At 46.2% G+C, this 16,832-nt stretch overlaps 1 long non-coding RNA gene and 1 other non-coding gene across 3 annotated transcripts; one reads left to right on the top strand and one right to left on the bottom strand.

The window, feature by feature from the left end:
- Positions 1-1,727: 1,727 nt before the first annotated feature.
- Positions 1,728-3,481, bottom strand: LOC144375493 (uncharacterized). 2 transcript variants are annotated; one of them, XR_013435489.1, is made up of 2 exons: positions 2,454-3,481; positions 1,728-2,116 (listed from the first exon to the last, which is right to left on the bottom strand). It is a non-coding gene; the product is annotated as an uncharacterized LOC144375493 (long non-coding RNA). The 2 variants fall into 2 exon arrangements; XR_013435488.1 differs by having other exon boundaries at positions 2,533-3,481.
- Positions 3,482-11,669: 8,188 nt separating this feature from the next.
- Trnac-gca (transfer RNA cysteine (anticodon GCA)) lies at positions 11,670-11,741 on the top strand. The gene has a single exon. It is a non-coding gene; the product is annotated as a tRNA-Cys (tRNA).
- The last annotated feature ends 5,091 nt before the right edge of the window (positions 11,742-16,832 follow it).

Genomic DNA, 16,832 nt, shown 5'->3' with positions numbered 1-16,832 from the left:
AAATAACTTTGGGGGAAAAGTTAAAATTCAAAAGTTTCAGAATGTTGCTGAAAAAGCAAGTCAATATCCAGACCAAATGAAATCAATCTCTAGTATATTTAATTCAAACAGCCAGGTGTGATACCGCAGGCCTGTAATCCCAGCAGCTCCGTGGGCTGAGGCAGGAGAATTTTGAGTGAAAAGCCAGCTTCAACAATTTACTGAGGGCCCTAAGCAACTTAGCAAGACCCTGTTTCAAAATAAAAAATAAAAAGGACTGGGATATGGCTCAGTAGTTAAGCACCCTGGTTAAAAAAAAAATAAAAAAAAAATTCAAACAGCAAATATATTAAGAGAAATTGACAACACATGTTTCTTGCCCAAGACACTGCTAGCTCTTTGGAGTCTTGCAATAAACATTAGCTGCATCCAAACTTGCTTCGGTGTTCACTTTACCAAAAAGATTAACTCACATTAGTATGAAATATTCACATAATAGAAATTATTTCTCTCCAAATGAAAAAAGCATTGTTATTTTTTCTGACTGTAAAAATAATTTCTAAGTTCTAAACAACACAGATTTAGAAATTAATCAGTCTCTTATTTTCTAAGAAAGAGGTGTCAGTCTTTTATAAATGTGATATCCATTTTATTTCTCACCTATGGCTTTTTAAAAATATATTTTATTAGTTGTTGATGGACATTTATTTATTTATATGTGGTGCTGAGTATCAAACCCAGTGCCTCACCCATACTAGGCAAGCACTCTACCACTGAGCCACAACCCCAGCCCCATCACCTATGGCTTTTAACCATGTCCACACCTGTGACATTAGGGATTTACTTGGAAGAGTTCACCTCTTCTGTTATATTTTAGAATCTCTTTCAGATTCAGGACTCAAAATCTTTATCAAATATAGAAAGTCAGTTTATATGTGTGTGGGGGGGATGTGTGTGTGTGTGTGTGTATACACACACATACATATATATACACATATACATATATATACACATAAATATATATATATACACTGGGCTTGAATCCAGGGGTGCATTACCACTGAGCTATATTCCCAGCACCTTTTTGTTTTGTTTTGTTTTTTTATTTTGAGACAGGGTCTCACTGAGTTGCTTAGGGCTTTGTTAAATGGCTGAGGCTGGCCTTAAACTTCCTATCCTCTGGTATCAGCTTCCTGCTGTGCTGGGATTACAGGCAAACCACTAGGTCAAATATTTTGTGTGTCAAATTTGCTGTTTCTCTGTGTTTTCGAGCTTTTGTTTTTAGCCTCATCATCCTTTGTTTAAATAAAATAATTTTCTGAGCTAAATATGAAAATAACTAGAAGCAGAGAGGCTAAGGCGGCTGTGGGGGAGTCTGGTCTCCCCTGGGTGAGGGTGCACTGAAGGGCCCCCAAGGTGATCCCCTCTTCAAACCCTATGCCCTGGGCAAGTTAGCAGAATTCTTTTTCCCTTGCTCCAGTGTTTCCCAGTCTCAATCCAAACTAGATATGTTTAATTTATTCAGTGACAGTTTCATAGTAACTTAGCTCTTTGAGAGCGCACAGGGCTTCTTAATTTTAATTCTCCTTGTGGAGTATACATGCATTTCTTTTTCTATAACCTCTATGTTATTTTCTCACCACATCACAAAGTGGCGAGTTTGGGTTGTGGCTCAGTGGTAGAGCACTTGCAGAGACGTCAGTTGATCCCCAGCACCACATAAAAATAAATAAAATAAAGCTACTGTGTCCATCTACAAATTTTATTTAAAAATAAGTGATTAAAAAAAAAAAGGTGAGTCCCTATAACCTCGCCAGGGAAATCCGAGAAGCCAACACCCACCAAGAATCCCTGAAAGCCAGTTCAGTGGCAGCATGGCTGTCCTGAACAGCCCTGTAAGAAAGCGACAAGGACCCCCAACTGATGTCTGCAGCAAGCACTTCCACTAGGAGATGGGGGGGGGGGGGAAGATCCACATGCAGGGGACAGCTCGGGGCGTGGTGGTCGTGGGGCTTCCCTGGGCTTGGTGGTGCTTCCAGGGGCACTCAGTGGCCACTGTGCGCTGGACTTCCGCCGGGACGCGGGTGGCTTTTGTTGGTTTGGGCTGGCTCCAGAATCTGACAAGCGGTCCAGGCACCTAAGAGATATCCAGTAAACGTGGACGCTAAGCCCCAGATGATACCGTGCAGGAAAAACGGGGGCAATCTCCAATCTCTGCTCACTAGGACGCAGATGGTTTTCTTCATTAAAATGAATCCAAACCTTCCGAAGCTGTCGGGGAGCCCTCCCACCCCTCCCAGCTGGGTGCAGCGACCCTGAGGGGCCTGCCATCGCCTGGCCTGGCCGTCCTGCCTGCTCTCCGAGGCGCAGAGGCTCGGGAACCTGGAGAGTCCTGCCCCGGCCCCAGCCCCAGCCCCCGGCCCCTTCCGAGGGTCCCCAAATCCTCCAGCTTGCCCAGAGGATCGTGTGCGCACCCCGGGCTCCCTCGCCGGCCTCACTGACTCCCCACTGCAGCCGAACAGACTTTATAGGATCCGAGTCCCCATCCGGCACCTGTAAAGGGGGCCATAACGTTCGAGTGTCACAAGGGTGGCTGCGAGAAGAGGGAGCGAGGGCGCCATCAAACTGTTCGATTTTCGTATTTAAAAGTGCGTTTCTCGGAGCCTCTATATGGTGCTGGGTGTACATCCATTCTCTGCGCTTAATTTTTAAGGTCGCAAATGTTCAACGCTGCGCTGCCCAAGCGTCCCCTCCCCGTCCGATGAGGCCGATGGCGGCGCGGCTCGCGTGCTGCAGGCCCGGGTGGGTGCCCGAGTCTCGTTACCGCGGCGCCACGTCGGGCGGCGCGGGGCGGGCGTGCTGCCCCCTGCCGGCCGGCGTCGGGGAGGCCCCGGAGGCCCGGCGCCCGCACCTGGCCGCTGGCGGCCGCTCTAGGAACGCCGGGCCCTCTCGGTGGTGGCGCGGGGTCGCTTCCGCGCGCCCTGTCCCCGCCCCACGCCCGGGGCTGGGCGCGCCCGGCCTGTCAAGCCCGGTGGCCCTGCGGCCGGGTCGCACACGCTCTGTGGCGGTACTGAGCGCTCCGCGGCGCGGGAAATGGCCTCCTGGCAGCAGCAACGCCCGCGTTCTCGTTGCCTGGCACCCTCTGGCCGTCCGGCCCGGTTCCCCGAGGTCGGGCCAGTTCTTTGTGCAAACCCTCGTGCGAACACGGTGGGTGCAGGCACAAAGCGAGGCCTCGGAATGTGCAGAGCCCCGAATCAGAAACAGCCCCCACGCCGACGGCTCGAACCCACTCCCGAGGAGAGGACAAAAGGACCGCGGAGGGCAGTGGCGTCCAGCAAGGAAGGGGTGCCACCATGAATTTCCACCAACATGAGGGCTCCCCCGGCGCGTTCGCGTGCGGCCCCTCACTTTGCCCACTTTTCTCATTTTATACAAAATGATACCAAAGTTCAAGTCATTCGAGCTTGAAGCAGAAGGACTTCTTCTCTGCAGAAGCGGCCTTTGACACCTCTATGATGACGGGCCAGACTATTTTTCTTACTTAAAAATATATTTACTTGGTTATTTCCAAAGACCAAATTCCTAGACAGGGTCGCGGAGCGTGGGCCTTTCCTAAGACTGTCGATGTGCGTTGCCCAGCAGTTCTCTCTACAGGGCTCCTCCGTGGGCAGCAGGGAGCAGGGCTGTCTTCTTGGATGGAGAAATGTGGCGCGCTAAGGAACACGTGCTTACAGACGGGCAGTGGCACTGGAATGCTGGGCCCCACTCGATGAATTTGGGAACATTAGTCAACCAGATGTTCTTGGTCTGGCAAATCCAAACATGGTCCCCTCCTGGGGGATTCCCCATTTTCTTAGGATAAAATACAAAATCTCCCCAGGTCTGCTCCGGCACTTTCTGCCTCCCCAGTCCTGATAGGTGTTACCTAGCTAGTGGCAAATTGGAGGGGATGGGTTGCTTTAAAGAACAGAAATTTATCCTCTCACAGTTCTGGAGGCCAGAAGTCTATGATGGTGGCGTACATAGTATTGGTTCTTCCTGGAGGCTCTGCGCCCCACCTCTCTCCTAGCTTCTGCCAGTGGCTCTGTGTCCCTTGAGTTGTAGAAGCATCTTGCCATTGTCTGCTCCATCTTCACTTGGGCTGTTTCCTCCACCCCGCCCTTCATAGGAGGATGACAGTGAGATTGAATAAAGACCCTCTATACTCTAGTATGACCTCATTTTAACTGACCCCATTACATCTGCAATGCCCCATTTCCAAACTAGGTGACATTCTGAGGTTCTTGGAAGGACATTAATGTTGAGAAGATTCTCCTCAAAACACAAGAAGCCAAGTCCCCAGACTTTAGCACCCCAGTCCCCGCCTATCTTCTGGTACACCCCATCTTCACATCTTTCTGGGACACTCAACTACTAATCAATTTCCTTCTTCCTGCAAGGTGCTAGAAATGTCACCACCTCAGAGAAGTCTTTGAATCTCTTAGGTGATTAATCCACCCATCCTAGCCTGTTCTGAGCTCAGAGCATGTATCACAGTGATAATTGAGTTGTCATGAGTCACAGTATGTTCATGAGTACCTCCCTCACTAAGATCTGCTTCTGAGGGCAAGAAGCAGGTCAAGGGAATAAGGGTAACAAACATTACCATTCAAGGCCAATGGTGCTTACACGCTGGCATAGGAAACTTGCCTCAGTAGGACAGGCGCTAGATAATGAAGGCCTGTGCTGTGTCCACTACAGAGTCCATTGGGAAGACCTCAGAGGCAGTGGCCCCTATCCACTGGAGGGAGACTCAAAATTCAGGCTCCATTCCCCTGGGGGACACATGAAATAAAACCCATACCCTGACCATGGTTCCATATAAACCAACCCCACTCCACCTTCCTGACCTTTCCAGGACTCACTCTCCAATTCTGTCCCTTTGCTGCAGCCACCCTGGCTTTGCTCTTGCTCCTTGATTCTGCCAAGCCACTTCCTGACGTAAAGCTGGCTTGGCACCACTTATTACCATTCAGATTCCCTCTGCATGTTACAATTACACCTTCTCTTGTGAGCACTATTCTGGTACTGAGGAGTGAACCCAGGGGCTCTTTACCACTGAGCCACATCTTCAGCCCTTTTTATTTTTAATTGCAATCCTCCTACTTCAGCCTCCCCCATTGTGAGATGAGATGGTGACTTTTACAGACCCCTTAATTCAGCTGCATATTATTCTAGTGACTCAACCTTTGCTACAAAGGTGGTCCTGTGGAAACAGCCCTGTACCAGACAGAGAGGTCTTAAAATTGAGTTTCTTGGAGACTTTCTGAGGCTGTGTCCTCATCTGCAAAATGGAAATAATTATTCCTACAAAAGTTTGCACGAGTCATGTGTGAATTTTAATGCACTTATTAGCAGTTCCATGGATTCATGTCCTGATGTAGCAATGATTTATTAATTATGTTGATAGGAAATGGTATCATTTGCAATTACTAGATGGAACTATACTTTAATGTGTAATATTTATTATTTATTCCCAAACTGTATAATTTTGGAAATGATATTTTGAAGATAATGTGGAGAATACAGAAGAATATAAAGAAGAAACTTTAAAAATCAGCCGGAACCTCTGTTTTGTAGGCCTCACTTGTATGCTGTGGAGCAAACGATGCAAATGAAGTGCATACAGCTAGGAGCTGAGGTGCAGCAGGCCAGGTGAAGCAGCACAGGCAGGGTCTGCTTCCTGCAAGGCTATGGAAAGTCCCTGTGTTGATGTTGGAAGGGCACCATGATGCTTGACAGAATTCTGAGAGTGGCTAGGACTCCAAAGGAGCTGAGAAGGGTCCGAGTTTGCAAGATGTGGCCCAAGGTGGGACTTTTGACTATAGGTCAAGAGGTTCTGGGTTGAATTCTCTAGTGCTTCTCCTAGGTCCTAATTTTTTAAAGAAGTAGCTAAGTGTTTCATGAAAACAATATAGTTACTGAAACTACAGAAAAGTATGAAGATGAAATCATCACTAATAACATTATCATGGAAATAAGAGCTGTTAGGATTTTCAGAATATTCCCTGTTTGCTTTTTGTTTGGCTGGTTCTACTTATTCTTATATGGGAGATAATGTTCTGTCATCCAACACTATGATTTCCAAACGTGGCTCACAGTGGGATCCCCTAGTTTTAAAAACTTTTAGTGCCTGGGTTTGTACCCCAGTATTCTGAGTCAATGCTCTTCTCCCTCTGTGTCAGTGTTCTTAAACCTCCTGGGTGATTCCCACGTACAGTCAGACCTGAGAACTGCTGGCTTCATGTGTAATTCACATTTTCTTGACTGGATATGCTTACATGTGGATGTGGCATACTTGACATAACCACTTCTCTAATATTAGATGTTTCAGTGGTTTAATGTCAATGTTAATAATAGGCTTTTCAGTTTTCATTCCACAGTGCTGGGGATCAAACCCAGGCCCTGTGCATGTTACGCAGATGCTCCCCTACAAAACTACATCCCATCTTTGTTAAATATTTAAATAACACTTGAGAGCATTGAAATATCTGTGAGCCTGTATTTGTTCAAATTTCAGGCTTTTGCTAAAGGATGGATTCCTAAAAATTGAATTATGTAAGTCAAAGGGAATTGCCTCTAGTTTTCCTCTCAAGAAAGATTGTACCAGGGCCAGGGTTATGGCTCAGTGGTAGAGCACTTGCCAAACATTCATGAAGCACTGTTTGATCCCCAGTACCACATAAAAATAAACAAATAAGGGCTGGGGATGTGGCTCAATCGGTAGAGCGCTCACCTGGCATGCATGCGGCCCGGGTTCGATCCTCAGCACCACATACAAACAAAGATGTTGTGTCCACCGAAAACTAAAAAATAAATATTAAATTTCTCTCTCTCTCTCTCAAAAAATAAAATAAACAAATAAGGGGCTGGAGATATAGCTCAGTTGGTAGAGTGCTTGTCTCGGAAGCCCCAAGGCCCTGGGTTCAATCCCCAGCACCAAAAAACAAATAAATAAACAAACAAACAAAATAAAGGTATTGTGTCCATATAAATATCTATATATAAAGAAAGATTGTACCATTTTATAGCCCTATATAGTACCAGTCTCACCATGCCCTTGCTGTATGCAAATCACTGTTTTATTTATTTTTCTATTTTATTTTATATTATTATTATTTGGGGGGGGTACAGGAAATTGAACTCGGGGCACTCAACCACTGAGCCACATCCCAGCCCTATTTTGTATTTTATTTAGAGACAGGGTCTCACTGAGTTGCTTAGTGCTTCGCCCTTGTTGAGGGTGGCTTTGGCCCAGGAAGGAGATGGTGTGGAGGAGGGCGAAGGGCATCCAGGATGATGGCAAGAGGAGGAAGCTGGAGAATGAAGGAAGAGGAGAGGGGAAATCAAGGGAGAAAAGAGGTGGAGGATGGGGCTCTTGGCTCCAGGTGGCTTGGTGAGTCCTGGGAGGCAAAGAGAGGGTTCTTGCCTCAGAGTTGCCTTGCCTGGGGACAAAAGATGTGATCAAACAAAACAGCTCACCAAACTGGGTTAAGAGAGTGAGGTGGAATGTGCCCATGGGGCAGAAGGACAGTGTGGAGTGACTGGAAGAAATGTCCCCTCAGGTACAGAAACTGCCTGGTTTATGGGGGCCTGAGTGGCTTCTAGAGTTTAAAGTGATGATTGACAAGTCGTCCAAAGAGTAGGGGTGTGGCTCTGGGGAAGTCTGAGGGTTCCCTGGTTCAACTGTGGACGCCTCCTTTGTACAACCTGTTAGAATTTCTAATCTGTAGCAAATTCGTGTAGGTCCCTGATGGGAGAGCCTCAATTAGGCCAGATTTGAGCTGGTCCCCCGTATTTCCAGGTGCAAAGGACACCAAGTATCTGGAAATAGCAGGCTCTTGCGTCCCGGATGCAACCCCTGATGTGGCAAGTGTGGTGCAGTCAGCCTTCCTAGCCACCTGACAACGTGTAGATAGTTCAGGTAGGTATCTGGGGAGTAAAGGGGGATGCTAAAAATAATTCACATTGCAGACTTTTTGGAAAGGCTTGTTTATTAACCAAGAAATTTGTTTTAGTACATTGGTGGACCTACAAATAGTTCCATTCAGTAGTTATTTTCAAAGATATTTGCTGATAGTGCTTACTGCCATGATAATTTTCTTGCCTGAAATCATCTCTGGCACCAAAATAATTTAGAACATTTACTTATGTATCACCTTTATATTAATTGGCAGAACAGAACAGCTTGTTTGGATGCTCATGTGAGTTACATATGCATCACCACGGGTTCCAAAGACATTTCTGCTTCATTTTGTTAGGATTTACTAACTAAAGATTTCCTTGTGAGAAGGCTGTTCCTCGCTTTTTGTTTGTTTGATTTAGTTGTGGTTGAACACAATATCTTTATTTTATTTATTTATTATTTTTGTGTGGTGTTGGGGGTCGAACCCATGACCCTGCTCTACCGCTCAGCCACAACCCCAGCCCAGTTTTGTTTGCTTGAATCACAAGGCAGGGCTCTACCTGAATTGCATTCTTGTATTTCCACTGCAAAAGCAGAGCTCTGCCTTCAGTACTGACTGCGACAGCATTCACCCCAAGTCAGGCGTTACGCCTTTGACAAAATGAACCTCCAAAAGCTTTGCTTTGACTCCATGAGTTCGGTGCCAGGACAAGAGGCCTGAAAGAGGGATTGTCCCCAGTCGCTGACTAATATTCACCCTTCTCAACGAGGGCTTTGTAGCTCCTCCACTTCCAGAGTCACCAACTGATGACCAGGTGTTCCTTGGGAGGGGTGTCTTCCTGGGAAAGGGTTCTCTCTGTGTCTGGGGGGGGTTGAACAGGAAGGAAGAGAAAGGACAAAGAGGGCAGCCCCTGCTCCTCCCAAAGTCTGGGGTTTAGATCCCTGATGGAAATCAAATCCCTGCGTCCTGGTCCCGCCCACTCTCAACAGCCCCCAGCACGCAAGCTCGTGGAGCCTCTTCCAGGTCAAGCCTGGGCTGGGTCAGGGTTTTCCTGTGGCCCTGAGCTCTCCTCAGTGTTTACTTTCTCCTCTTTGTATTTCAATACCAATCTTAATGGTTTTGATAATTTGTTTTGGTACTGGGGATTGAACCCAGGTGCACTTACCACTGAACTTTTAATTTTTCCCCAGTTCTTTTAATTTTTTACTTTTGAGACACAATCTCTCTAATCTGCCTAGGTTGGCCTAAACCTGCACTCCTCCTGCCTCAGCCTCCTGAGTCACAGGGATTACAAGCAAATGTCACCATGTCCTGCCACAGTCTGGCTGGGCACAAAATCACGAGCCACCACACACCTTGTAGATTCAAACAGCAACTCTTTATTCTCGAACTGTCACTGGCACTTTACACGAACGTTCTGGGGAAATTCACGTTCTGGCCAAAACCCACCAGGCTCTGAATCCCAAATACTCTCTGAATCCCTTGAGAACTCAACAGGAACTCAAGGAGCTGGCGTGCCTGAGGCAGCAGGATATGCCCTATTCCCAGCAGGGTACACCTTAAACCTGGAACCGCCCTAAACCCAAGGAGAGCCCTAAACCCTGATCCGCCCTAAACCCGGATCCACCCTGGTCCTTGAGCAAGGTCACCTTACATGCAATGTCACTGCAAATGACCTGGGTCATGCCATGTGTCATTCCTACTTGGCAATGGCTCTCAGCAATGTCCAGCTTATATTTTATAGTACGTTAACACAATACCTTTACTTATTAATATGTGGTGCTGAGGATTGAACCCAGTGCCTCACACATGCTAGGCAAGCGCTCTACCAGCTGAGCTACAGCCCCAGCCCCAGCTTAATGTTTTTAACTCAGGAATGTGTGGCTCTTTTGGGTGGCCACTTTGTAATCAAGGGCTACTTCTGGATACTCAGGGCTGGCTTGTGCCTCAGTGCTTAGAATGTCACCATGTAGAGCTTCAATACCTGTGATGGCAGAAGAATGGAAGCCAACGGAAGTATACAAGAGAAACAGTGGAGCCCACAAGGCGGGGACAGGTATGTTTTCAGAGAGGCACTGGGGTCCACGGTGTCTACGCGGGTTTGGTGGCCTTGCACAGGGCCTGCTACATCTAATAAACCAGTTTCATCTGAACAGCTATTAATTTGGATGTCATTACATTGTGATTTCATTTGTACTGATTTCTAAAATTATTTTGTCTTTACAGGGCATAAAACTGGAAGCACAGGCATTTACATCTTATCTGGTGTACATATCTGTGTATGAGCACTATGATAACTGAAATTAGCCCCTGGGCTCTTGCTGTTTAAAGGTATAGAGAGAAGGGCAAGGATGTTATGTGGAAACTGGGGGCCGGGGACAGAATGGAGGCTTAATTTTTCTCTGAGTGCCATTTTCAATTCTGAACTATGAAAAAGCATCACTCACACAAAAGCAATTAATTCACACATTCGGTTCAAACCTCTGGTTTCCAGAAGCCTCCTTTGACTTCTCTCAAGGCACCCGGTAAGGTGGGCTTCCTGCTTCTCTGGGTAATCCCATCACATAAAGGGGAGGCCTGCAAGAGCAAAGAGAAGGGAGGGAGGGAGCTCCAAGGAAGCAAAGCTCTGGAGGTGATAGAAGGTGATAAATCAGGTGATAGAAGCATAATGCAGTGCAGGGTGTCTGCTAAAATCTGTGTTTATGCAGCAAGGACTATGCTGTTGCCTGCAGATGCCTGGTGAGTGGCTAAAAGCAGGACTGAAGACTTGCCATCTCTACCCCCTTGCATCCTGATGGGCAGCAGCCGAGGCCAGGCAGGGTAATAGGTGACTCTTTGACTCTTGATCCTGCCTCTTTAATTACTGTGGTTTGGAGCAAGTTGCTTCAATTCCCTGTGTCATTGCCACCCATAGTGCTACCACAAATAATTTTTAATCTATATATATGAAGACTTAGAACAGTTTATCTAACACATTACATGTGTTTAAAAAACACTAGATGTTATTGTTATGCTCAAATTCGGGACCCTCAAAAGACCACCAAAGACCAAGATCAATACAAGCAGCAAAGAGGTGTTTATTGCGAGCTAGCTCAGTTCTCCATGCACACACAGCAACTGGTGATGCTGAGAGGCCCCGAGCCCAGGATTTGCAGCAGTTTTTTGCATACATTCTTTGGGGAAGGCAGAGAGTTCACATACATCATAGCATCTCTTAGCAAATCATCACACACCCAGGAAAATCATAAAATAAGTCTAAAACATGATTAGCACATTCACTGTCGGGAATAAGTTGGGTAAGGGTGATTGGCTAGTACAAGAGGGGGATTCTTTTGAATTCATTGGTTTAAGCCACGAGGGGAGTACGTGCTGAACTACATGGTTTCCCAACATGTTATCAACCACCATAAACTACTAGGAAGGTCATCTGGCATCCCAGGTATTTTCCCTGTCTCATGATGATTGGTGGCTGCTAGGGGGTTGCTATGGGTCCTCACCTAGCCAGACTGAGTCAGGGACAGCTGGCACAGCAGATCTCTCCTTTTATTCGCAGATAAACAACTCAGCAGGGTGGGTATGTAACTAGGAGTGCTCTGTAGGTCTTTCCAAGGACAAGGGTCATGCCCCCTTCCTTGGACAGGCTTTGCTCTGAGGTAGAGGCTGGTTTTTCAGTTATAATTACTGCAGAGGTCCTGGGTGTGGCTTCTGCAGTAAGGAGTGCTCTGGAAGCTATTTCTTCCGGTAGGGGGTGTAGCTCAGGGGTAGAGCATTTGACTGCAGATCAAGAGGTCCCTGGTTCAAATCCAGGTGCCCCCTAGTTGTTTATCTCCAGGTCTCTGTCCTCCAATTTATGCAGTGCCACCATCTATATGAAATTAAATCAGGTGATAGAAGCATAATGCAGTGCAGGGTGCTTGCCATCTGTGTTTATGCAGCAAGGACTGTGCTGTTGCCTGCAGATGCCTGGTGAGTGGCTAAAAGCAGGACTGAAGACTTGCCATCTCTACCTCCTTGCATCTGGCTCTTCCAGCTGAGTCACCTTGGATTCCAGGAACAAAGTCTGATATGATAAATGTGTTGTGATAAGTCCAAGCTCACCCCAGCTCTCGCACACATACAACAGTAACTTTCTTAAGGGGAAAAACCTCCTCTCACCCAATCTGATCAATCCTGAGATAATGATGGACCTACCACACCTGTTGGAGATCACTGGCTTTAGCTGCTGACAAAAGCTGCCAACTCTGCAAAATCCCAGCCCTTGCCCTTGTTGACTTTCTGCAAACCCTCAAAGTCATTGCCAGTTCCTCAAAAACAGGGCTGTGTCTCGTGGTTTTCTTATTGGAGCTCCACTGACTGAACTCCCTGCATGCTCTTCACCATGACCTCTCTGTCTGGATTTTGGAGAAAGCGACCAGACCTGATTTGTTGGGTCTTCAGGGTCACTCTGGTAACATTTACAGGAAAGACCGGAGGGAATGTACATCAGCAACGCATACACAGATTATCCTCAGAGGAACACAAAAGACACAGGCCAGCGTGGGTTTCCATGGTCAAGAAATGAATGCGAGGGAGATTTTTCACTGCACATTTTTGTTCCTTTTGAATATCATATCATGTGAACTTTCATAAATTCAGAATTCATTTTTTAAAAATACAATTGAAAATTGAACTACATTAGGTCTCATTACCAAGACTCTTTGATCTGGTTGGACACAAGGCACCACTCCTTTTGTGTATACCAAATTTTCCATAATAAAAAGTGTTTTAAAACCTCTTTCTCCTATATACACACATATATATTATATATAAAATAGGAAGACCCTATGTTCTTCTATTAAAAAGTGCTATTTTCTTTTTTGGAAGACTGGAGATTTAACCCAGGAGTACTTTACCACTGAGTCATATCACCAGCCCTTTTTATTTATTTATTTTTTGAGACGGGCTCTCGCCAAGTTGCTTAGGGCCCTCACTAAATTGCTGAGGCTGGCCTAGAACTTGAAATCCTCCTGTCTCCGCCTTTCAAATCCCTGGGATTACAGGCATGCGCCACCACACCCAGCTAAAAGATGTTACTTTCTTTACTGTTCTGATTTGCTTTTGGATCTTGCATTAATAACTTTCATATTGGTGTATAGGGAAACTTTATTTATTTCTCTTAGCCACTGACACCATGACTGGTCTCAATAGCCACACAGAGCTAGGTGACAAATGTCTACACCCCTGATGAGCACTAGCTACTCTGCTGTTTGGCCAGGTGGGCCATCTGTCCAGAGATTAAAAAAGAAAGAAAGTACTTATCTCCAACTTCACCAAGGACTCTCCTTGGAGACACTCCTAGGACCTGAAGATCAAGTCACTTGAAGATAACATCACCCTGTGAAAGTGAGACTAGAATCAGCATGCAGTGGGTAACATGGACCCTGGAAGAAGCAACCCAGAGAAGCATGTTTATGAATCACCCAGGCGATTGCTTTGGATGGAAATGTCAGTCTAATTAGTTGTGTCTTAGCCTTTCAGTCTAAAGTAACGAGTGGTGAGCTATTAGCTCAGAACAGACAGGGAGTCTGACATGAGGGATCTGGTAGATGTTTTCCCTAACACTGCCATCCAGGCAGAGCCCCTCTGTCCCCTGTGTTCTGGAAGGACTTCTTACAATATTGAAACAGAGGCCCACTTTATGCTCTGAATAGAGCCCTTGCTGCTTGGCCACTGCCACTGACTTTTTAAATGGACACATTTCTTTCTCTTCCTTTCTCCTGCTCCTCCCTAATCTCTCCCTGTTTCTAATCTCAAGGAAACAGGGTCACCTTTCTTCCTTATCCTAGGCAGAGTTATCTGTCCCTGAGCATACACCCACCATAGGAACAAAGTCATCCAGACTTTGGGGATGGCACCAAAAGATCTCAGAAATGACTCTCCCAAATTAACAAGCGAATCACAACTCCAACAGAGAACAGGAGGAATGCAGCCTGGGAATCACCTCTTGAAAAGCCCCCTGTTCCTGCTGAAGGACAGAGTCAGCCCCTGGGACAGGAGTCTCCAGTGTTTCTCCTTTGCTAGCAAAGCAATAAACTTCTTTTCCTTTTCCTCAAAGCCACATCCTTGTTATTAGATTGACATCTGGGACAAGGACTAAGCTTTCAGTAACAATATGATCCCAATGTTTGGTTCTGTGTTAGACTATCTGGATTAATGAAATTCTCTCAGTTTCTTTTTTTTTTTTTTTTTTTTTTTTTTGTAAATTGGGGACAATCAGCACCTGTCCCACAGTGCCCCATGCAGTCAAAAGGAGGCAATTTCTGGAAAGCATTTAAGAGTTCAGTCCCATAGGTGCTGTTCCGGGAAGGATGGAGAGTCCTGGGGAGTGGGAGAGGACACAGACACCAGGCCAGAAGGTCTTCTGTCTCTAGCACCAGAGGATGACACCGTAGAATGCAAATTGCCAGTGCTTGGCTTCTAAGTTCTAAATTCCAGCAGGGGATTCAGGGAATCATGGTAGGCATAGGAGCAGCCTAATGTCCTTGTGTGGCAGCGCCATCTAGGCACCGATGGGAGCACCTGAGGAAGAGATGCCATGAGACCAGCATGGATTCACGACAGCAGGAAACCAGATGGACTATGCCTACACGGGGTTGGGGCAATGTGGGGGCCAGGGGCACTCCCCCCCATCACTGTGGCACACTGAAAGCAACTTTGGAATATTGGTGCAGCATGTGGGACACATTGAGGGGTCTCAGAGTGAAGTCATTACATTTTTTATATTATTATTATCATCATCATCATCATCATCATCATCATCATCATACAGGCAATTGAACCCAGGGGCACTTAACCACTGAGCCACATCCACAGCCATTTTTTACATTTTATTTAGAGACAAGGTCTCACTGAGTTGTTCAGGGGCCCACTAAGTTGCTGAGGCAGCTTTGAACTTGATTCTCCTGTAACTGGGGTTCACTTGACTATGTATATGGCTTGTGGCTTTGAAACAAATGCTTATTTTTCTTTTTCCCATTCTTCTTTTCCCTGATGTTTTCCTCTCGGATCTTCTTTTCCCTGAACTTCTCCTCCCTGATCTTTTTTTCCCTGATATTTTACTTCCTGATCTTCCTTTCCCTAAACTTCTTCCGCCTGAATCTCATTTTCCCTGAATCACTTCTATAAAAGCCCCCTGTTCTTGCGGATGAGCAGAATCACAGCATTTGGAACAGGACTCCTCTGGGTTTCTCCTTTGCTAAAGCAAAGCAATAAACTTCTCTTTCCTTTTCCTCAAGACCTTGTCTTCATTAGAAGGTTGATGTGAAGGGCAAGAACTGAGCTTTCGGTTACACTCCTGCCTCAGCCTTCCAAGACACTAGGATTACAGTTGTGCACCAACATGCTCACCTAAATCATTAAATTTCTGCCATCCAGCTGGGCACGTTGGTGCATTCCTGTAATCCCAGTGGCTCAAGAGGATGCAACAAGAGAATGGAGAGTTCAAACCCAGCCTCAGCAATTTAGCGAAGCTCTAAGCAACTCAGCAAAACCCTGTCTCTAAATAAAATATTAAAGAAGGCTGGGATGTGGCTCCATGGTTAAGTGCCCCTGGTTTCAATCCCTGGTACAAAAAAAAAAATTGCATCCAGTAGAATGGGACTTGAAATAGAAATCAGCCTGTTTGGTAAGAGAATGTGAAGTTCCATATCCTCCACCCCTTAACTTTGGTTCACATAGCAGATCAGGGGGCCCAGACACTAACAGTGACAATAATGCAGAAGTCCAGAGGCCCATTGATCTACTGGGGGTGAGAGGGAGCCAGTGAGGTTTCTGGTTTGTGGATGTATGTATTCTGTCCTCTAGAGAGAGGACAATATTTTGGAACAAGAATTATTCATAATAATTTTCCACAGCCTGAGAAAATAGTCTCAAGAGAATCAATTGCATTTACTCTGATTGCAGCCTCACTAAGCAACCTTGCTGGCTAATTGGGTCTCCCAGGTAACCTGAAGGGCATTCTGGCTCATTATGGATCAATCTTTGAGAGTCTAATTAGGAACGTCATGAGAGCCTGGTCAAATCAGGTTGCATCTACTACTGGAGGGGTCTGTTCTGCAAATTGAAGCTCAAGCCCCATACCTTGATGCCTAGACTGAAGGGCTGCTGGCTCGGGATTTCTGGTGCCTTTTGAAGCTAATTATTAGCACTTGGGTAAAGATGATGGTGAGGGGCAGAATGAACGTCATAACCCATCGAGTACCGTGGAGGCGGAGTTAGCCTACTGGGACCACCAGGGATGGAGTGGCCCTTGAGAATAACAGTTGTGAGCCATGTTGGTGAGTGGTGTCCTTGGACCCTGGTACTTTCACTTTTAGGAGTCAGTCCTAGGGATGCAATCTGAGAACTGGGGAAAACATCTACTCATGTTCATTAGAGTCTTGTTTATAATATTAAAAATAAATTAACCACTTCCCAACATTCTGGGCTGTCATTCCCTCGTCCCTCCTGCTTGTTCTTGTTCTAGAAGGGAAAAACTCCACCTGGGAAAACCCCCATGACACTCTTACTCTAGACTCGAGCCGAGGTCTGTTACTGGAAAAAAAAATTATACAGTCCTGGTATGTAAGTTTGCCAGGATTGTCACAGCAAAAAGTCACCGACTGGGTGGATTGAAAGACAGGATTTTAATTTCTTTCAATTCTGGAGGCTGGACGTCTGAGATCAAGGTTGGCTCCTTCCCAGGTCCCTCTGCTTGACGTCCTTCTGTGTCTCCACGCAGTTCTCTCTGTGTGTCTGTGCCCCACCTCCTCTTCTATTAATAAGGGCACCACTGGTCACATTGGATCAGGGCCATCCTAATGACATTGTGTCTGTGTGTGGTCCTGGAGATGGAACCCAGGACCTATATGTACCAGGCAAGTGCTCTCT

This window comes from Ictidomys tridecemlineatus, chromosome 2, assembly GCF_052094955.1.
Source record: "Ictidomys tridecemlineatus isolate mIctTri1 chromosome 2, mIctTri1.hap1, whole genome shotgun sequence".
NCBI lineage: Eukaryota > Metazoa > Chordata > Mammalia > Rodentia > Sciuridae > Ictidomys > Ictidomys tridecemlineatus.
Note: the sequence above shows the minus strand (reverse complement) of the source record. Positions and strands in the feature narration are given on the sequence as shown.